The sequence below is a fragment of the Megascapheus bottae genome, chromosome 26, assembly GCF_031878675.1.
Source record: "Megascapheus bottae isolate mThoBot1 chromosome 26, mThoBot2.hap1, whole genome shotgun sequence".
Taxonomy (NCBI): domain Eukaryota; kingdom Metazoa; phylum Chordata; class Mammalia; order Rodentia; family Geomyidae; genus Megascapheus; species Megascapheus bottae.
Genome location: NC_143534.1, coordinates 3,482,618 through 3,504,910, shown reverse-complemented (window position 1 = coordinate 3,504,910; position 22,293 = coordinate 3,482,618). Strand labels below are relative to the sequence as shown.

General features: G+C 44.9%; 1 protein-coding gene and 1 pseudogene across 2 annotated transcripts in view; one reads left to right on the top strand and one right to left on the bottom strand.

The window, feature by feature from the left end:
* Window positions 1–22,293, top strand: part of Dip2c (DIP2 acetate--CoA ligase C (putative)) — a 228,832-nt gene that overhangs the window by 71,600 nt on the left and 134,939 nt on the right. The window lies entirely within an intron of this gene.
* On the bottom strand, window positions 16,479–17,070 carry LOC150045849 (integrin beta-1-binding protein 1 pseudogene; annotated as a pseudogene).

Here is a 22,293-nt window from a genome sequence, read left to right as displayed (position 1 = left end):
TTTTTTATTTCCTGTCTGAATTGGTAACTTGTGTTGGTAATTAGGTGGGTGTGTAGTTAACCGGGCGGATATGAAAGCCATCCCCACACCACTGGCTGCTAGATCTCTAGAAAGCTTATAGGCCTCTCCCTCCTTTTCAGGTTAAGCATTTTTTTTTCCCCAGTCAGTCAGTCCTGGAACTCGGAATCCTCCTACTTCTGCTGGGATAACTGGTGTGTGGATGGTTAGTCAGGAAGCAGAGGTGACGGCCAAACCCAGTGTGTGTTCCCTGCTCTGCACACCTGGGCTCTGTTCACTCAAAGCCCTTCTCCCCTGGGTCACAATGGGACGCCCTCCAGGGGTCCGTGACTCCTGGACCAGGTAGGTGTCTTCAGTTCACTCCAATATTTTCCAGTGTTTCTAACTCACATTTTGTGTTTAGTACGTTTCTGCATGTTGCATTTTTTCTACTAATCACTCTAATGAGGATAATAGTGGAAATTGCTTCCATTTATTGAGGGCTTACTGTAGCACAGGCAGTGAGCTAAGTATTTTGTATATATTTAATCTTTTAAAGCAACCCAGTGGAGTTGACAATAATATCTGCATGTTCCCTGAATTTTTTTTTAAGCTAGGCTTAGTGGGAGACATCACTAACTTTGCCCCCTCAGCTAAGCCCCGGCCTCCCCTGTAACATAATCTCTGAGCTGCCTTATTTCTGTGTGTACATAGAAATTGCGTGTTCCAGGTCCTCTCACGATAAGCCTGTGAAAGGTCTCCTTACGTAGAGCAGTTGACTTTCATCTTTTATGTAAACCCTACACAAGCTTCATGGGCTGAGTCTGTAGAGATATGTTCTTTATGTTCTCAAATAGTTATTATGTAAGTAAATTCCCTTTCAACTGAGAGCCCGTGTGCTTTTAGGGACATACATCCCAGTATTATTGAAACCAGGTTGAATTGCCTAACTTTCATGCATGTGATTAAACAGGTCATTAATTAACACACAAGATTCAATGCATAGCACACGGACACCTTTTCAGGGAAATATAGTTGGCTGACTTGGGCTGATAGGAGTGAGTGTATCTGAGATCAGGTGGGAGGGGGATATTTGCAAGGATAGGCCCAGTGTAGCGGTAAACCAGGAAGTGCTACATCTGAGAAGCAACTTGATCACGTTCATCTTGTTTCATATAAGTCTTGCACCACTTCCCCTGAACTGTCATCTTCCTTGAGTTAACAAGGACTGCATTCTTCCTCCTCCTGAGATCTTGGATGTGGTTTCCTGGCACATTTGGTAGCCCTCAGGCTGAACGCTGGCCACAGTTCTTCCGTTCTTCTCCATTGTGTTACTTCCATACATGTTGTGTATATCGCAGCTGATTTGTTTATAATAAAACAGCTCGGTGACTGGTGGATTTTCAGAGGTCCTGATGCAAATGTGAAGCTCCGCCCCCAGGGTGTATCCATTGACCATCCCACTCGTGTTCTGCCGTGTCTCAGGGCCTCAGAACTGCTCCATGCTTCTTGGAAAGGCATTTAGTTGAAGCTCTTGGCTCTTCAGAAGAAAGTAGTATGTGGGGATCCACTGTTATTATGAATGTTCTGCTTTTTTATTTAAAATGATATTGGGGCATTTATAATGGCTGAGCATTTCTTTAGTCTCCTGTGGTTTTCCTTCACCCCAAAGACATCCAATGTTCATTATCTTTCACCCCCACTTTTCAATGCTGGGGATAGAATCTTGGGTCTTAGCCGGGCACGGTGGCTCAGGCCTGTAATCTTAGCTATTCAGGAGGTTGAGATCTGAGGATTGAGGTCCAAAGCCAGCCTAGGCACTAAAAAGTCTGCAAGACTCTTATCTCCAGTTAATCACCACAAAATTGGAAGTGGTGCTGTGGCTCAAGGGATAGGTGGTAGCGTTGAGCTGAAGAGCTCCGGGACAACACCCAGGCCCAGAGTTCAAGTTCCATGACAAAAAAAAAAAAAGAAAAAAAAAAAGAATCCAGGGTTGTGGCTTGCTAGCCAAGCCTCTACCACTTACCAACCCCCACCCCCATCCCCACCCTCCATTCTGCTTTTCTATTGAATGTGCAGAGGGTTTGGAACAACAGAATGTTCTATTTTTGCTTGAATAGGCTTGGGTTCAAAGAGAATCCCTGATGTCAGGGCTCTCCTCCTGAGAGACTGTGCATACACGGGCACAGTGTCTCACTTGTGCTACTGGCAGGTGGGAATTTGCAGTGCTTATGGATATCTGGGTTAGCAGATCATCTCTAGGTTTTTGAATAACTACAGAAGCTCTCACTGCCTAATGCACGCTCTGACGGGATACATTTTTGTGCTCAGGCAGCAGAGAGACAGCCAAATTGGAGAGGATTGAGTTTAAAAAGAAGGGAGGGACTGAGGGTTTCTAAAAGACAGGTTTTTAATCTCCAGTGAAGTGGGATGGAGCCTGGACAGAGAACTGACCCAGAACTTCATAATCACAGATTCAGCCACCGGTTTAACACATGTACCCTTTCCAGGTAGCCTTGCCACGTAATGGCTAACTCCCCCGTGGTGCTTCCATTCACAGCTTCAGATAGAGAACAAAGGAAATCAGCAGTGAAAAGATAGTTTCATTTAGCCATATCAAAAAATATTAAAATCATTTTTTAGAAATCTCCCCATACTTACATTTTTATTATTTATTATCATAGTAATGTATAGAGGGATTACAGTTACATTCATAAGATAGTGAGTACATTACTTCTTGAGCATTATGTTCTCCCACTTTCCCGCCCCCCGCCCCTCCCAAGGTGTACAGTTCATTTCCAACATATTGTCTTATGAATATTGCTGTTATACTGGTTCATCCTTTGTCTTTTGGCTCATCATCTTGTTTTTTTCCCCTTCCCTTCCCTGATTCAAATAAGCAAATAAATGTATATACCATGCATCAGGCACTGAAGTCAGATTCAGAAACAACAGAGGTTAAACTATAAGGGAAAGAAAAAAGAAAAAGAGAAAAAAACCCACCATTTTTATGACTTCTTTTCCTTTGAGGTTTCTCAGTACTTCAATTTAAAAAAAATATTTAACTGTGTTTTTGGTTAGCAGTTTTAACAATTTGATAGTTGTCTTTAAGAAAAGTTCCTTATTTTAGCATTCCTTGGATACTTACCTTTGCAACCTATTATCTTTATTTATTTATCTTTATTTATTGTTTATACTTACAACCTGTTACCTTTATTCTTAGGAGTAGGCAGTTTTTAGTGACCATTGTATCTCTGATATACTATTGCTATAAAGTGGTTTCATCTAGAAGGGAAGGGGGGAAATAAGATGAAGGGAGGGGGTGAGGGGAGGGAAATGGGGACAAAAACATGAGAAGGGGTATCAATGTGTGTGAAGTAATGCACCTTCTATCTGGCGAATATAACTGTAGCCTTTCTATTAATTGCAATAAAAAAGATGAGAGAAAAAAGTTCTGTTGTAACTTTTTAAGTACATAATCCCATGGGTTAGTGCCCTCCTTCTTTCTCCCCTTTCCCCCTTGCTCCTCCTCCTCTTCTCCCTCTCATGTCTCAAGAACAAAGAAAGTAAATAGACTATGCATTCATCAGAAAGCTTGTGCGTGCCCAGAGCCTGCTGGTGGGTGTCTGTCTGGTGTTGGAGAATGCTGCTTGGCATCTGCTGGCATTCCCTAGGACATAGCTGCTGGAAAAGTTGACTGAGTGGCTGAAGCTACTTCTTCCTGGCACATTTGTGCATTTCATTTGAAAACCAAAGCTAGTCTGGCAGAAGTGCTATGGCTCAAGAAGTTCAGCTATAACCAAATTAAATAAGAGAATTTGTACAAAAGCCAAATCATGAGGATAGTCCTTTTCCTAATATTTTTTTTGAAAGAAAGAACAATTCATTGCTGACCAGGCCCAAGCCTGATGTGAGCTGGACTTTAGCTGCCATGCCGACCTCTCAGCTCGATGGCTGTACATTTTTAGTGGTTGTGTGTGTGTGTGTGTGTGTGTGTGACAGAGAGAGAGAGAGAGAGAGAGAGAGAGAGAGAGAGAGAGAGAGAGAGAGAGAGAGAGAGAGAGATCACTAAAAATTGTTTTTACAAGCTTCAAGTCCTAGTTCCATCTCACAGCCCTTGCTAGGTCTTCAAGCAGGTGTTATGTGTGTGATTGCTACATGTGTGTATGCATACACAGGATGGCTGTTGTGTCCCAGACTTTTGTTGTCGTTGGTCATGGGGCTTGAACGCTGGGCCTGGCGCTGTCCCTACCCCTAGAGCCACAGTGTCACTTCCATGTCCCAGACTTGTCTGTGTGGTTTTTGTCTTTTTGTTTTGAGAAGATACAACCAGCACATTGCAGTATTGGACTGAATGAGTCCTTTTATTTCCATACTATTTCTGCTTTAAGCCACAGCCAGCAAACAGACAGTAAAAGTAGTAGACACTCAGCATGAAACCAACGTCTTTCTCAACTCTTTTCTCCATGAGTCCAGCTCACACATGGGTGAGCCCAAGGAAGGAGCAGGTCCAACTTAGGAACTTCAGAGCTGTCTTGTGTAATACACTGACTATTTAACTGGTTTCTGTGTACCTTTGAAGTATTTGCAAATTTCCAAATTGTTGGGTGCTCTAATCTTTGAGAACCTGTATGTAAACCTCCACAGCAGAGTTTTGTGTGTGTTCATTAATAAGAACATAAGGTTAATATATGGGCAGGATTGTTGTGTAGAAAAGGTTAATAGACCTTGTAAAGTGTTGGCTTTGCCATCAGGAAGATAAAAAAAAAACCCTGTTAGTCATCCTTTCCTGGATTGTGGCCTGCCTATCATGATGCTGGAGGCTGTTCCTATTAGCAAGGTTGAGTTTGGGTCTCTATACTTTTGTCACATGTCATATGGTGCTGTCACCTGAGGAATTGTTTTCTACCTCCTTTTTACCTTTAGTTGAAATAGTATTTTCCAAAACATATACTTTATCTTATTTCTCTCGTCTTTGTATATGGAAAACAATTGAATAGCTACTTTGAAAATGAATGGTGTATAATTCCATATTCTTAGTCATTTAGCTGTAATAAATCTCCGCTAGGGATTTTGCAAGTTTTCATGTAAAGTGACCACTTAATTAGCATAAAGTTTAAATGCTTGCTTATAAATGAGAACAAGCTTCATTCAATAAAGGTTTAAACTTATCAACAGTCTAGTCAGCAAAAAGCATTATAAAGTGATTTTGTATAAGAAAAGCATCAAGCCAGGTGTGAAAGTGCTTTTCTTTAATCCTAGCACTCAGGGGCCTGAAGTAAGAGGAGCTTGAGTCTGATGCTAGCTGGGATTCACCATGAGACTTTGTCTCAGAAACAAACAAACAAAGCATCAAGAATTTATTTAGTTTGCCATGAAATTTTCTTAGACATCCTTGCCTTGAATAAAGAGCAGAGTAAAGCATCTCCGTTAAAGGAAGTTATTTTCAGTCAGGTGGACCTCTCCTGAATTTAAAAATTCTGAGTGTGGACAAGTTCTTTTAAATGTCACCTTGCTGGTCCTGTGACCTTGGAGTCAGAAGCATTGTTTCTGTGGGAAGGGAAGAAACCCTGTCAGTAAAAATGCAGTTTTCTTACCATCTCAGCTGAGTTTTATGATATGTAAAAAGTGTTCACAATTGTTCTCTTATGGAATTACTTAATATAGGTCCCCCCCCACAAAAAAATTTAGCACCTCCATGACTCTTAAGCACTTTCTTAAAAAAATGTGTGAGAGACTGGCTCTGTTGCTTCCGTCATTCTAAAATAGAACAGTGGAAATCTTCATTTTGTCCTCCAGCCCTGTTAGTATTGAAATTTTCCTCAGTGACCATTTGTGATCCTGGCTGTGTTGTTGCTTATAGTCTGGACTTCTCTTTAGGCAGATTCTTACCGCCTTAGTGATAGATGGGGTGATTTCCATTTTCTTGGATACGAGTTCTATAGATTTGACTTCTGTTCTATAGATTTGATTTCTGTTATGGCACAACTTGCTGCATTTGATGACACTTACTAATTAAAATTTATGTGTTTCAAAGCCCCCCTTCCTTGTAGATCTAAGACTACCTTTCATAGGATGGTTCTTTTGTTGGCTGAACGCATCTTTGTCTTTCTGCCTTCTGGGGGTACTTGGGCATCATGTTGTGTTCTTTGTAGAAAATTGAGAGCTGTGTGACTTCCGGACTCCAGGCGTGTCCCCTGGTGCCTGGTGTGGCAGGTATGTGTGACACACCCTTCTGGAGAAGTCAGCCTAGTTGACCAGCCTGGGGTAGGAAAGGGAGAAACGTGCTGTTGACAGGTCCTCATTTATCAGTGGGTTCCAGGCACCGGAGGGCATAAATCTATCACGTGGAAGAGATTATCACTGTCTCTGCTGTTCTTTGTGACATTAGATTGGAAAGGAAAGCACTTGTCTTTTAGATTTTTCTTATTTTATGATACCTATCTCTGTGTGTTGCAGGGTTTGCCTCTTTGTGGGAATGCTAGAGATTGTCAGCATGCCAGTTCTCCTGCAGTGTGATGGGCCAGTTTCAGCTTCATCAGTTGGTGGAAAAACTCTTGTCTGTGTTTTGTTAGGCTGGTGTTGGTCTCGCCTTTTTTGTTTTATGTTTTGGTGTGCCTGTCTGTGTCACACACTGCCATCTTCAAAATTTGGTTTCCTAGCCCGTTACCAGTGGGAGACTGAGGAGGAGGCGATGGTAATTAGGGACCAGGCAGGGAGGAAAGGAGTTGAGACTCTTCAGGTTGCAGCTGAGTTTGCACCTCTGTCACCCCGAGCTACCTTGGAGATTGAGACGACCATGGGTCTAGGCCAGCCCCATAGATGCCATCTGAATGGAAGAAGCTGGAGCCTGTCGTGCCAGGTGTGGTGGAAAGCCTAACACAGTCAGGTCGCGGTTCAGGCAGTGCAGCCGAGCACTGGTGGCTTGTGCCTGTAATCCTAGCACGGCTCAAGTGGTGACTGGTCACTAGCTATAATCAGACAAGTGGAGAGTACAAGGCCCCGCGTTGAAGTCTTGGTCCTGGCAACAAACCAGCAGATGAAAAAAAATAACCAGTACATAATAAGGCTAGAAGTATGGCTTAGATGGCAGTAGAGTGGCTTAGCTAATGAGAGATCTTGATTTAATAAAACCCAGATCCCCCATCTGCAAAAAAAAAAAAAAAATTTCCTAAGTTTTCTTATCTATAAAAGCAGCTCAGTAAAAGACCCCTGGAGGGGAGGATTGTGAAGATTCAAGGAGATGCTCAATGTAAGGTATCTTTCCCCTCTGAACTCTGGAGCATAGTGACTTTGGCAGGATGTCTGATCAGTGGAGTAGTGTAGAACCAGGGGAGGTGGAAACAATCCCTTGAGCTCTGGGGCCACCTGGGAAGTCTTGGTTCACAAGAGAGACAGCCTGGAGAAGGGTCCTGAACATACTTTTGTCTCTGGTGGGCCAGGTCGGGGGAGCGAGGGGTCAAGGATGTAATCAGGTGTGATGCGTAGACACCAGGACCCAGGGAAGAGGTCCTGCAAGAAGTACCCTCAAGGTCTGGCTGACATAACTTTTTGATTTAACAGAAAGAAGCCAGAGGAAGGAGTCTAGTTCGCTCCAGAAGGTTACTTGTGGAGGGATCTTCCAGTATTGGTCTGTTTCTCTGACTCCGTGTCTTTGTTTCAGGCCTGAGTCTCAGGCTCCATTGCAGATTTCCATCTGGTCCCAGGACAGAAGGCCTTGTGTGTGATGGTAACTGCACTTATTTAGCAGAGGCTTTCAGCTCACAGTGATGATGGCTTAGTCAGTTAAAGTTATAAGAAAGACATTCCTCTGTAGTTTGCAGCTAAATCAGTTTGACAAATGATAACATAATGCTTTTGGGGGTGTGTGTTTGTTGTTTCGGTAAGGAAGCAAATGAAGATCATTAAATTGAATGTTCTTCCCAATTTAGCCAATCATGTTGGGCTTTGGATTATTGTTGTGTTGTGTTGGTTTTGAGCAAGTTTACTTTCACACTGGAAAGCCAATTAATTATTCTGTCATCATCCACTATTGTGTATCTCAAACTGTGTTGCTGCATAGCAGAGTTACCTCCTTGTTTTTGGTTTTGGCAGAAATCAGATCTGTGTTAAATTTGTGGTGATGCCCTGGATCTGCCCAGCTGATTAAAGAATCAGTGGCGTCATGTTGTAGAGATTCTAACTGAAGCTAGGAGAGAGGCAGTGTCATGTTCTTTTCATCTTTAACCTGTATTTTAGAAAAATGATGATTGTTACTGAGTAGTTGTACGCAGGCACTGCAGTTGAATACAATGAATGTCACCCCTTCCTTTGTTTTTCCCATTTAGATCATTTTTAGCTCACTGGATATTGCTTAGAGACCGTAGTTTACAGTCCTGTGACTCCATCTTACTCTAAAATTGTACCTTCTATGCTACCAGCAGGCATACCACTTCAGTGCTTCATTACTTACTAAGAATCAACTGACATTTATATACAATTTTAAAAAAAGATTCCTGTTCTCTTTCTGCATGGCCTAGCATATCTCAGAATATCCATTTGTTACTTCGGCTAAATCTTATACCATATTAAGGACAAATAAATCACAGATAGACCATGATGCTTTGATTTATTGCTTCTCCTGAGGACAGGCCTCTGCTCATGGTGTACAGTTGTAAAAGAGTTGTTGGAAGACCTGCAATCATTGTATAGAACACAGAAGTTTTCGAGGAACCTATCGCTGAGAATTCCAATCTACTGTCTTGTGTGGTCTTTTTGCTCCCATTTGTGTAGTTTGTTGTTACTGTACTCATCCCTCCACACCAGTGTAGAACTTTTAGGTATGATTTTATAAAAATAATTTCTATTGTTCTTCCTCTTCTTTAGAATTCTTCAAAGTGGGGGGAGGGTGGACAATGAAGCACGAACCCAAAGCCTAGTACTGCAGACAAACATGGTACAAATTGTTTTCTCACCCTCTTCCTGTCTCCTTGTACACTAAATATGGACGTTCTCTAAGCTGTATATTCTTGGTTGAATGCTCCAAGAAGCCTCTGGTTGCTTCCGCCTGGAAGGTAGAAGGTTTTGCTGTGCACATCTACAGCTTCTTCCTCTTGAAGGCTGGATGGTGGCTCTGGTGTGATCACGTTTCACGGAAGTGTGCAGAGAACCAGCATGGCCCCTGTCTCACAGGCAGAATCACCTCAGTACTGTCCACCCCCAGTAGACCATGAATATTGTCACATCCATAGCATCAGAGGCTTGGAGAAAGGCAGGGATCTTCTGTATGCTGATGGCCTCTGGGGCTGCACAGCTGGAGAGAGGCAGGAAAAGGTGTCTGCCCCATCTTTCCTCCCTCCCCGTCTTCATTCCTGCTTTCTGAGCACGTAAGCTTTGAAGCCTACATGAACTGTAAAAGCAAGAGCTATGCCAGCATTAGCACTACCTATCCTCAGAAGAAAAGGGCTACTCTAACAGTTTCCCACAGGCGAAAAGTTTGTGTATCATACGAACAGATAAATGAGACGGCAGCATCGTAAAGAAAAGGACACATTTACACAGCAAGTAAATCAAATGAGAATGTGTGCCTGCAAGATCCCTGACTCGCCGTGGGCCTCATGGGGATTTAAAGAAGAAAAAAACAAATCTAGATCATTTTGACACACTGAAATGTAAAACTTGCATTAGTCCCAGACTGAGGCTTTTGATTTCATCAGTCTTAAAAAAGAAGGTATTGGTTTTATTCTTTATTTTTTGAAATGAGTTCTGGTTTGGACATATTGTTTTTCCGGTGTGGCTTGGAACGTGTTCTGCCCATCGTAAAGTTCCCAAGGCGTCAGGATGTGGGCTCTGGGCAGAGCCCCAAGTAGGAGATGGGGCACCTGTGGGGCGTGGACTTAGCACAGCACCACGCAAATGTCACCACAGCTGGGCACCCAGATTTCTCTGGTGCATGGAAGCCTGGGGCATAGTTTATGTCCTCATTCAGGCTTGGTATTTTATTAAGTTAACGAGCTACTCCGTACTTGTAAGGAGTATGCCAAGTTGGAGGGAGCATGGGTTGGGTTTACATTTTCCTTGGCTATTGTTTGCTCGGTTTAAATTGCTCCCTGTGTAAGCATCCCCACCACCCTCTAACTCCATGAGTTAAGAGGTTGAACTGCCTTGGTGACTTGCTGCTAAAAATGAAGCTTGCATGTGGCAAATGGGAAAACCACAATTCTCAGCTTTATTGCTTTAGCACGTGTGAATTCTGTGGTCTAAAATTCTAGGCGTAGTTGGGCTACTAGTCCGTGGAAAATGCCTTCTTCAAAAATTGTAAAAACTTAATCCTCATATACTTTATTTGAAAGGCAGAAGCGAGGTGGAAAAGAAATCTGGGCCAGTTAAGAATTGAAGACAATTTCACCTTGTGCTCAGCGTGCATTACTTTCCACCCAGGATGCTGACTTTGAAGGGGTGGGGCCAGAATGAGAGGGTTTTGGAATTCACCAACCCTGAATTCACGGTGGTAGGAGTAGATTAATATTTGTTGGGGGGCGTGGGGAGAGGTAGGCAGTGCTGGAGTTTAAACTCAGGGCATCGTGCTTGGTAGACAGGCTCTCTACCATTCGAGCCATGGCTGTGGTAGCCCGTCAAGGTCATAATCTTCCCATTTGTGCTTCCTGCAGAAAGGAGAGCATTATGCGCCATCGTGGCCAGCCTTCACTGGTTGAGATGGGATCTCCTGAATTGTGAGCCTCTTGCTTCTGCCTTCTGAGTGACAAGTATTATAGACACAAGCCACAACACCTGGCTGAGTTAACACTTTTAAAAGGGCAACATACTCTGCGTGTGTGTGTGTGTGTGTGTGTGTGTGTGTGTGTGTGTGTGTATAGCATGGCTGAAATATTAGGAAAGTGCTCCACCACTAAGCACTAGTTCTGGTCAGTACTGTTTATGTCCACTTGAAGATGCCTTTGGCGGCTAGCTTCACGCGTTGCTTGGAGATCATGTTTATGCTTGGTCTTGTACAGGAATGGATCCTCATCTTTTGTGGTCACTGCAGGACCTGATAAATGCCTGGGGGTGGCCTGGGCTGGGGCATGGCATACAGGAGTTTGGGAGAGAGAAGTGGAGGGACTCAGATTTTGGCCAGGAATTCAGGCTGGGGGCCCCCTGTGGGGGGCCTTCTTTGGGGAGGGGAGATGCAGGCCTGTGAGTCCTGCAGCTGCAGGAGGCAGCTTGTTGTTTCTTCTTTACACAGAGGAAGGGAAATAGCTTGCAGGAAAGGAGACTGAAAAGCACCCTCTTCTTCTGTTCACCTGGAAAAGGCTTTGTTGGCCTTGCCAAGTCTCTCAATAGGAAACTAAATGCATTCACTTGTAATGTAGTTTTGTTTGAATAGGATAAAGGGGATGGTCAAAAAAAAAAAAAAAGGAAGGAAGGAAAAGAGAATGCCTTTGTTGTTTGGTAGTCTTCTCAGCAGGCATGTCGGAAAAAACAGTTTCTAGTTTGTGTCTATATATTGTACAGTTGTTACGTTTCATTTTTGGGGGGCACAGGGTCTTTTTGTAGCTTAGGCTGGCTTTGAACTTGCTATCCTTTTGCCTTATCCTCTGAGAACAACTTGTGGCCTGTGCCACATGCACTTTGTTGTGCAGTTTTTATAAGAGATGTCATGAGCTAATGGGTAGATGTGGCCAAGTTGTCTGGGCCAGGTCTAAGCTATTTTTCTACATAGCAGTCATTATATGTCACGTGCTTTTGTAAGTGTTTTGGATATATGGGCTTTGCATCCTCATAAACATTTCGAGCAAGTGCTATTATAATGCCATTTTATAAACAAGAAAATGGAGGCAAGAGGGATCCAAAAGACTGAAAAGCTGGTGGCCACCTGCAGCTTGAATATAGGTCACCACTTGTTTCCCCTTTTTCTGCACTATATTGCATTTCAGTGTGTTACCTGCACTTTGGGTTCTAGCCTAGATGGAATAGTAAGAACCAGACTTGACCTTGTGCTGGAAGCAACTCAAAGCTCTGGAGAAGTGTGTTGCTTTAGACTTTGGACAGTGGACAGTGGAAGACTCGGAGCTGAGGAGAAAGGAGCAAACATGACAGGCCGTACCGTGGTCCTGGGAGAAGTTTCCAGACAATGTGCAACAAGGGGGAATCTGGTTCAGGGCTTCTGTGATCGAGGATACCAAAGAACTGAAGATAGCCAAGGAAGTTCACTTCAGCGTTGTTCCAGTTACATGAGGGGCTAGATATTTTCAACGAAACACCAGCTGATTAATACTGTGATGAGTACTGTGGGCCTCGAATGGTTTGTTTTCACCTACTTTGCTGATTGGGTTAGCAAAGTGTTTTGTTTCTTTTTTCTTCTTTTTCCTCATGATTACTTATCAGTCCTAAATTAGTTTTCTCATTGTTGAAAAAATATATTTTTTCCCCTGCAGATATTGGTCTGCCCAGACCATTTATAGAGAAGCAGCACTTCAGTTCCTTCTCATTCAGCATTAAAGCTGGGCACTGGCAGCTCAAGGCCTAGCTACTCGGGAAGCTGCGATCTGAGGATCAAGATTCAAAGCCAGCCTGGGCAGGAAAGTCTATGAGACACTTATCTCCAGTCAACCAGCAGAAAATTCCAAGTAGAGCTGTGGCTCAAAGTTGTAGAGCACTAGCCTTAAGCAAAAGAGCTCAGGCCCCAAGTTCAGGCACCACGACTGCTGTGCCCACCAAATTCAACATTGATTCTTTGAATAAATAGCAACCCTAGTTGGGGGGGGGGATGTAATTGTCAAGTCATCAAATATCAAGGGAAGTGGTACTTAAAAGAGTTTGCTTGCATTCTTGATGGACTATGGGTATTGTTTAGTGTTGGTCTGAAAGCAACTGTTAACACTGAAAGGCTAATCATGTCTAAAAAGTTTTTCTTCTAGGGGCCGGGAGTTTGGCCTAGTGGTAAAGTGCTTTGCCTAGCATGCATGAAGATCTGGGTTCGATTCCTCGGTGCCACATACACAGAAAAAAGCTGGAAGTGGTGCTGGGGCTCAAGTGGTAGAGCTCTAGCCTTGAGAAAGTCTAAGGACAGTGCTCAGGCCCTAAGCTCAAGCCCAGGAATGGCAAAAACAAATTTTTTCTTCTAGACTCTCTTAGCTATTGCAATCAAATACGATTAACATCACTTAATAGCTTTCCTTTATTGGCTGACGAAAGTACCTCCAACTTTGGTGGTGGTTGTCTCTTTGGAAATACTGGTGTAATGAAAATTTTAATTTTCTAACAGTCTTGTGAGTTGAGACTATTGTGATGGGTATTTCATTTGGTATTCTGGCAGGTCATTGCTAATCAACACAAGGAGAGGTCTTCTGAATCAATGACTAAGGCATCTTCTTGCTTAGAAGTGGGCTACGTGAAGTTAGTTCACTTTGCCTTTTGGTCATAACACAGTAAAATACTGCAGTATGACAGCTTGCTTGGCACTGAAAATGCTTTGAGATGCACTAAAGTCCATGAGACTCTTATCTCCAACCACTAGAAAACCGGAAATGGCACTGTGGGCCAAGGGGTAGGGTGGTGGCCTTGAGCTGAAGAGTTCAGGGACAGTGCCCAGGCCCAGAGTTCAATTCCCACACCAAAAAAAAAAAAAAAAGCCTTAAAGTTACAGGATGGACCAGCTCTCCTGACAGGTACGAAGCCTTTGGAAGTCACCAGCCTGCTAGCCTTGAGTGGCTTGTCTTCTGCTGGTGGATCGCTGCCAGGATGCCAGGATGGCAATCCCGAGCCCTATAATAGTAGTCTTCGTATTTCATATGAAGGAGGATGCTAATTTTTCTCAATTGCATTGGAGTCGCTGTGCCTCTGGTGAAGTAGCATTTGTTTGGGGTTTTCATTTAGAATGAAAATATAACCCTGTGGCCAATGCTGATTACATACCAGGTGGAGAGGAAGAACTTGGGTTTACCGCTGTCCTTTTTTCCTTACTTTTCCAGGACTTTCCCCCAAAGATTAGACCTTCTGGACCCAGGCTACTTTTCCAGTTACACCATAGGCTCCCTAGCCAGTGGACCCGGATCCAGTGCTCAGGCACTTCTTTCATTGAGAAAATTACCCACCTAGGTACAATCGCCTCTAATTCTTTTCTCCCCCCCCCCTTAGTTCTTTTTTCTTTTTTAATCTTCAAATAGTTGTACTGAGGGATTTCAATTCAACATGTCCATCTTCTGATTCACATGAAATGGGAATCGGTGCTCCTGCACCAAGGAGATTATCATTCTAGTGGTGAGGAGAAATTTCACTTTTAATTAGCCTGTGTGACCTCACAGGTGCAAATATACAGTTCCTATTAAACTTCTTGAAATAATGCCTTTCACATTCCTTATTGGAAAACACGGATCCGGCCCCGCTTCTTTCCTTCTGTCGAGGAGGAAATGGGAGCACAGAGAGGTTATGCCGTTCTTAGGATCACTCTGAAGGTCCTGGCAGTTCTGAGATCTTGCCGCCTCTAGAGTTTTCTCCATTACATCACTAATTAGACAAATATCAAGGGAAGCGTCTTTCGACAGCCTAAACTTTTTAACTGGCTAAGTGGATTCACACCGATTCTCTTCTAGTACTTTCAATGTTACCTCAATTAACTTAAAAAGATCCACCAAGAATTGGACGCCACGTTTGCCTGGTAAGGCCATGCTGCCTTCCACACAAGAATGCTTTGTAGGAAGTACGCCCTTTGTCAAGATCTCCACGGGACTCAGGAGAAAAGACTTCAGTCATCCTGATTATGTTAGAAAATGTTGGATGTTTATTCCTTGTCTGTACCTTTACATGAGCACACTGTGGTTAGATTCTTCTTGTAGAAGAGCGGCGGCAGAGTCCCTGGGTTTCGTGGTGTATTGTCATGGCTATGCTTGGCTCTGTGCTGCTCTAAGGGCTGAATTTCTGTCCCTGTGCACCTGCCTTTGCCTCTGCTGAGATTTCCGAATCTTCAGTTCCCTCCGTGCTTCCGTTTTTCCTGATTTAATCTGGGTACTGCCTGATCTTAATCCTCAGAAGGTTTAGGATCTGAGTACAGGGCCATTGGAATGGGTGGAGTGAGTCTCCGTGGGATTTGAGACTGACTGCTCTGTAAACACAATCCTGGTTCACAGGATGTATTCACTAAGTATTTTCAAGTGGATACATAATATGACTAGGTGCGCTGGTTACTCAGAACCCTGTCAGTCTTTATTTTTAGGTTCTTCTGTTTCCATGGGGCTTAAAACCACAACTCCAGTTATGAATTGAGGCTTTGTTTTTCTTTAATGGCCCTGGTGTCTTGTGCATGCTGTGAGTCCGTGTACAGAGAAGGAACACTGGAGAAATGTACCCGCTGTGCTCCCTGGTAGACCCTCCACACAGGATATCTAGAGGAAACACTCAAACAGCATTTCCATAAAAAGCCAAACACTGAGGGCTTGTTGAGATTAAGTATAAATAGAAGCAGTACCAAGAATCTTCACTGTATACAAGGGTCTTTTCACAAAACACTAATGTACCTCAGTTTGCCAAATAGCCAGAGAATGAGATTCTCTTGCAAACAACACAGAATAACCAGTGTATCTCATGGAGTTAAGCATTTGTCAGTCTTTATTGTTATTTATCCAATACCCACAAGTGGTTTACTTTACCGTCATTCCTATTTTCGGGTTTTCCTTCGACTTGGCTAGCATCTGCCTGGAGACTCTAGCTTGCCGGCCTGCCCAGGCTGTCTTCTGCACCTGGCTGGGAAGCTGTGTTGGTAGTGGAAGCCAGTATGGGACTTGAACTCAGGGCCTGGGCACTATCCTTGAGCTTTCTCAAGGCTAGTGCTCTACCACTTGGGCCACAGCACCACTTCTGGCTTTTTCTGCTTTGTGCATGCTAGGCAAGCACTCTGCTACTAGGCCAAACTCCTGGCCCCTGAACAAGTATTTTCTAGCATAATGTTACAGTTCTGACTGAAAGAAACTGGGGTTTCTGGTTCCAAATCTGCCTGCCCTCAGTTCCAAGCCAGTGGCCCTGTCACTAGAGGTCACGTGGTGGTTTCCGTCCTAATGCTGCTGTTCAGTGAATGTCTGTGGCACTTGCTTCCATATTAAGCATGTCTGCTGTTTCTTCTTATCCCAGAAGCCCAGGGTTCATTGAAAGTTTGCCATCTAATCTGACACTTTTTGTTGTTATTGTTGATCATGGGGCTTGAACTCTGGGCTTCGGTGCTGTCCCAGAGCTCTTCAGCTCAAGGCTACCTCCCTACCCCTTGAGCCACAGCACCACTTCTGGTTTTCTAGTGGTTAATTGGAGATAAAAGTCTCATGCCCGGGCTGGCTTTGAAGTACGATCCTCAGATCTCAGACATATTTTAATGTAAAGAATAATGAAGATTTCAGAGCGTGGAATTTGAGTATTACTTCCTATTCCCATAGCAGCTCAGCAGCCAGACTGAGAGCAGATGACTTAGAAAATAGCTGGCCTTCAATGAAGTTGGCTTCCCCTTGATGCAGAGTTCAGGACTTCTCAGAGGTTAGCACGGAGTCAAAAGCAGTGGAGAGCACCCTGCCTGAGCTTGTTCCAGGCTGCTGCACTGGTAAACCCCCAGGCTGTACTCCTGGTTGCTTGCATCCGTGGTCTTGAGGGCCAGGAGGCTTTTGCCTGCACCCAGACCGTCGTCACAGCACACCATCCGGATAATTAAGTACAGGGCAAGTCTGTGCAAAACGACATATTGATCCGATGTGGACACTTTCATGCCATCCTTGGAAATGCCCATAATGAATTCTTCCTCCAGAGGAATGAAAGGCAACTTTCCATCTGGGCAACATCCATCTAATTTATCAGGGCTCGTGGTCCTTCCATACTTTTGCCCTCAGAGACCTTCAGTTTCTCAATGGCACCAACATACTTTATTCGAAATTCTGCACAGGTATCGGAATTATTGTTGCTCTGACCTGAACTTTTGGTGGAGTCGGTGTCAAGGCTGGCAACAGTGCTGGAGCGGGACAGACCCCCGAGGCTGGAATCTACAGACTTGCTCTTCCTACTGATTTCACTGCTTTGAGAACTGCTGCTATGGTGCCGTTTCTTGCCTTTCCGAAACATTTTTCACCATAGCATGACCCTGGAGATCTTTTACCAACACTGGATCTCTCCAGAGGCAACAGGAAATGTGCGTACCACAATCAGAGTACACCAAGGTTTCCCATGGGCCCCGTCAGTTCTTTTCAGAGGAGCAATCCTCGAACCTGGAAACGGCGAGCCCGTCCGCGCCGGGGCGGGGGGGGGGGGGGGGGGGAGGGGAAACTGGCTTCTTGCTGGGAGTTGGGGAATCCCCGCAGCCGGGATGGCTACTCCAATTTCTCAGTAGTTCTGTTTTTTTGAAATCAAATATAGTTCAAGAAACACCCAAATTCATGGAAATCATTCCAATATTAATATAGTTTATGGTCATATAATTAAAATTTTCTTTTCTATCTGCTTGCGTAATTGGACTGTTCGATTTTGGAGGTGGACTTCTAAAACATTAGGAAGCAAACTTGTGGGAATTATTTTTGTAGGCTATAAGGGTCTTTTCATTCCAAGTGGAGAATAACTGGGGGGGCGAGGGTTGGGGGTGGGATTTGTGGCCCTGGCTGGGCCAGTGCGCAGAATCTCACTATCTAGAAAATGAGGGATTCCTCCCTCAGCAGGCAGAGCTAACACGAACTACTCAACTGCTGCTTAGTAGTATTTTGGGAACAGTGTGGCTGGCAACAAAATGCATTATCCTTACAATTTATAGAACAGTAAATGAGGGAAAGTAGGATAGTGCCCAAGTCTAAAAGATGCCAGCCAGCCAGGCCTCCTTTCACGCGCTTTGTTGAATTCTGGTGTGCGTCTGCACTGTCGTACGGCAGCGGTGTTTGGTGCCCGCCCTGTAGTCATGGAGGAGACAGGAGTAGCATCTTGTAGCATCAGTAGGTATCAGTCCCATCGGCCATAGCCTTGGGCTTCCATGAGCTCTTTCTGCCCATGGCACTGTCAGTTACAACACAGGCCCAGGCTTCCACGCTTTGGCTGGACTTTCGAAGCATTCGGCTGGGAAATGGGTGGGAAAGGATCCCCATTACCACAGAAATGCAGAAAATGGCCATAGACTGCAAGCTGCCTTTTGTGTCTTTTTTGTTTTTAAATTTTAATTCAAGTCCAAAAGGCTAGTGTCAAAATGAAATTGTTGTTAATGATGCTGCACAGATTTTGGCATCTGTCTGTTCCTCCTGTCAGAGCTCCAGGGACTTCTACCATCTTGGACTTAGCCCGTTTGTATTTACGGCTCTTCTTCCACTCAGCATGTAGATGTGCTATGGGGTGTGTAAAGGAAGCGTTCAATTGTAAGCCCTGTGATAAAAATTCCAGAATTGTTTAATGAAAATGGCTAAATTTTTTCTGTGGACAAGTGTGGATTTCATAAGGTACTTATTGCTAGTCTCCATGCTCAGTGCTACGGAGGTGCTGCTCTGAAAGCCAACCACTTTCCTGTGTGCGGATGGAAAAGGGGCAGGCAGCTGTGAGCTGGGGTGGGGTGCAGAGCTGGGGCTCCAGTCTATCCTGGAGGAGATGGGACTGTATCTCCCTCACAGGGAGTGGTCAGTCCTAAAAGATAACTGGTGCTAGGGGTTGCGTGACCTAAGAGTCTGTGTACCCTGAGATACTGGGACGGACGAGGCTGTGATGGCATGTCACGTTGTGTTGGGGTAGTGTACGTGTAAGAGGATGAAGGAGGAGAAGGCCAGACACAAGCATTCATGTTTTGGACCATGTTATACACACTGATGCATGCACCTATGTTATACACACTGATGCATGCACCTATGCAAACTCTTCCCGTGTGGAACCAAATAGTATGTCTACGTATTGATTTGTTTCCTGGACACATATCATGTGCTGTGCAGTGAAGGGAATGGAGCAACCTCACAGCTCTGGAAGATGGAGTAGTGGTGTGGCACAGATGAGAGAGGTGTGGGCAGAGGGTGGCGTGCCTGCTCTGGTGTCCAGTCTCTGCCATTTTTTCTGCTACTCCATAACAAATGATCCTGAAATGTAGTGGAGGAAGACAACATGTGTTTGTTATGTTACAGTTTCTACAGGTCACAAACTCAGGGGCGTCTTGACTGGGTAGTTCTGTTCAGAAGTTGACTTGTGGTGAAGGTGCCAGCCTGGGCTGTGGGTACCAGCAGGCTGGCTGAGCCCAGATTCTCTTCCACGACGGTGCTGTTGTGGATATGGACAGGAGACATACAGCCACCTGCCAAGGCTTTCATGTTGGCAATTTCCAAGAAGACACTGAAGGCTGACAGAATGGCTTTGAATGAATGAATTTATTGTTTCTTTGTAGCAAAGTAAGATTTTAGATACTTTCTTATGGGAAAATTTCATTTTGCATAGAATTGTGTGACTGAGTAAAGAAGAAAGTGTACATGCAAAGGAACATGGGAATTCGCCTGTTAGGTCTGGAAACCTGCTTCTTAGCATGCAACTGAGTGTTCACAGGGGGTACCTGTGGTCATTTAACTGCCTAAAAGGTTCAAAAAAGAAAAAGGCTAGTGAGTGAGAGAAAAAGAGAGTGGGGGGGAAGGGAAGGAGGAAGGGAGGGAGGAGGGGAGGGGTGGGGAAAGGAGAGGAAAGGAGAGGAAAGGGAGTATAAAGGAAGAGGAGAGGGGGAGAGGATAGACGAGAGGATAAGAGGGGAGGGCAGGGTAAGTAAACATGGTCTACAGTGCAGCTTCTATCAGGCTGGGAGGAAAAGTCAATTCATGGGTCTTGAGTACAGTGAGCGGCCAGAGCCAGTGTCAGTGTCTATCTCCAGCCACACTTTCTGCTTCAGCCTTAGACTTGCATTTCATGTTCCGGTTTATCTGCTTTTTGGATTTATTGACTTTTGGTGGCGTGATTCCAAGGAAACAAACAGTAATGGTGAAGAGGGTGCAGTCTGTGTGTGATGGGGTGGACTTGGGAGTGTCTCACCTGTCCCGAGTCCCGGGCAGGTCAAACAAGACGCATTCCAACGCGACTTCGCCAAGGGCTTCTTGCTGGAGGGACATCCACAGGTCATCTCATACCATGCTGACTTAGCCCTGCCTCAGGTCTTCCCTTCCTCTGGCTCAGTCTCTCAGCCTCATTGTGTGCTGTCGTTTGCATCCTTCTCTGGTCAGGTAAAGCACTTGAAGGACTACCATTTTCAAATACCAGTGGGTTGCATTTGTTCTGTAAAAGTACAGGTTCTGAAAATCCAGCTTTTTGGATAAGCTCCCAGGTAACCATCTGTCCTTGGAGTGACCTTCCCATGAGAACATGTAGAAGGAAGAGTGAGGAGGGATGATGGAAGAATTCAGGAAGAGGAGTGAAGAAAGGGGAGATGGCCAGGAGTGTGGAAGTCACACCTGTGACTTCGATTGCGTTCCTTGGAAGAAGCGTCAGCTTGCATTTCTCATGCGTCAGCAGGGAAGCACCTGCTGGAAAGCTGTGCTGAACAGAGGCAGAAGCTCTGTGGTTGGATCTGACCTTGAGGAGCCTCTCTCACCTTGCCCACCCTTCTCCTGGGCATGCTCAGGAGTGGCAGAAGTTCAGGTCTTACCCTGATCGGTTAAATTAGAATCCCTGCTGACACTTACACATGGGTATTTCTGGGTCTAAGATTCCTAGGTGATTCTTAAGTACACCATAGGTAAACACAGCTGTCTTAAAGTTTTGTCTTAATTGTCTTCCTCTTCACGAGTCACTTCTTACCATCTGGATTAGCGCTGTCACTGTATGACTCAAGCCCTTCCAGAGACTGTGTTGACTACAGTCAAAGATCATTTTTCTCTGTCTTCTCCATGTCCTGCATCTGTCATAACATCTCCTGCCGGTCACCTGCTGTGGTCCAAACTGCTCTAAGCAGACCTGCCATCAGTGGGCAGCCTCAGCACAGAGGTAGGAAAAGCCAGGACCCCTGTTAGCCTTGTCTCCTGTGAACTCGTGCTCAGACTGTGGTCAGTGCCCCGCTTCTGATCTGGGATGTGTGGCTTAATTCCAAGGCTCTCTAAGCATGCCCTGCCAAGGTGGGGGCGTCAGGAACATGTCACATCGGTCTACATTTGGCACATGCCTGCTCAGAAGGCAAAGAGAAGGCTGAGTGAGGAAGGGAAGGGAAGCTGGCTACTTTGAGTTCCTCTCTGGAGGGACATCTCCAGCAGAATTTGACCTAGACTGTACAGGAAATACCTGGGGTGAGAGTGGAATGCAGGAATCCTGGCAGGTGTGTAACGTGGCCCCGAGCACACTGTGAATTTCACATTCTTCTCTTTCCTGTGGAATGCTGGCTGGTGTTTCCTTGGACACACCAGCCCACATCTGTTCTGCTGTCCTTCAGGGTGACTTAGGAAGCCGTGTGAAGGGCTCTAAATTTTCCCATTGTCATGAAACACCTCACTCTGCCAAGTAAGCTGACATATTCCTTGAGGGCTTTAAGAAGCTGATGAAAGTCTGCCTGGTGAGGGTGTATTTTTTCCTTACCAAGTCTTCAGAGAGGGGCATAGATACACATGCTGTGTACACATGTACACACACACACACACACACACACAACTTCTGGGACCTCCTGGGATTGCCAGATTGTGTGTGCTGTGAGATCCTTCCTCCGTTTCCTGTCATGTCTCACATGGAGCCTCCCGTGGCTTGTGTTTTAGCATGGAGCTTTTCCATGAGGCGGTGGGACCCGTGCAGGGGATAAGAGAGCAGTGAAAACAGTACAGCAAGTTGGGACAGATTATCCAGCGATTCCCTTACGTGTTTACCCAGTGTCATTTCTTTGGATCTTTGCAACACAAACGCTATGTCACTCTTAGAATAAGCACAAATAAAAATAGTAATGAAAAGAACATTTCCATGATGGAAACTCCCTTTAAGTAGATTTTGTTTGTTTGTCTATTTTACATTAATAGGGTGTTGAACACAGAGGCCCAGGCCTTCGAGAGCCAGGCTTTGTCGTTTAGACCCCACCTCCAGCCCCCTTTCTCTCTATCGATGTCTTCTGCATAGCTGGGATCACACACACACACACCCCACCGTAGCCATGTTACTTGCTGAGAGGAGCTTTTGCACTAATTGGCTTCACATGGCCGTCCTCTCCTTGCACATAGCTGGGATCACAGGCATGGATCTCCATGCCCAGCCTGAAGGGCAACTCATACAGAATGGTACAAAATGACTTGCAGTTAGCTTTGCACACACCAGAGGTCCCTTTATCCTGCAGATGTTGTGGGCCTGAATGTAAAGCCTTCCTTGCTCTGGGGCCTGCAGTTTCGC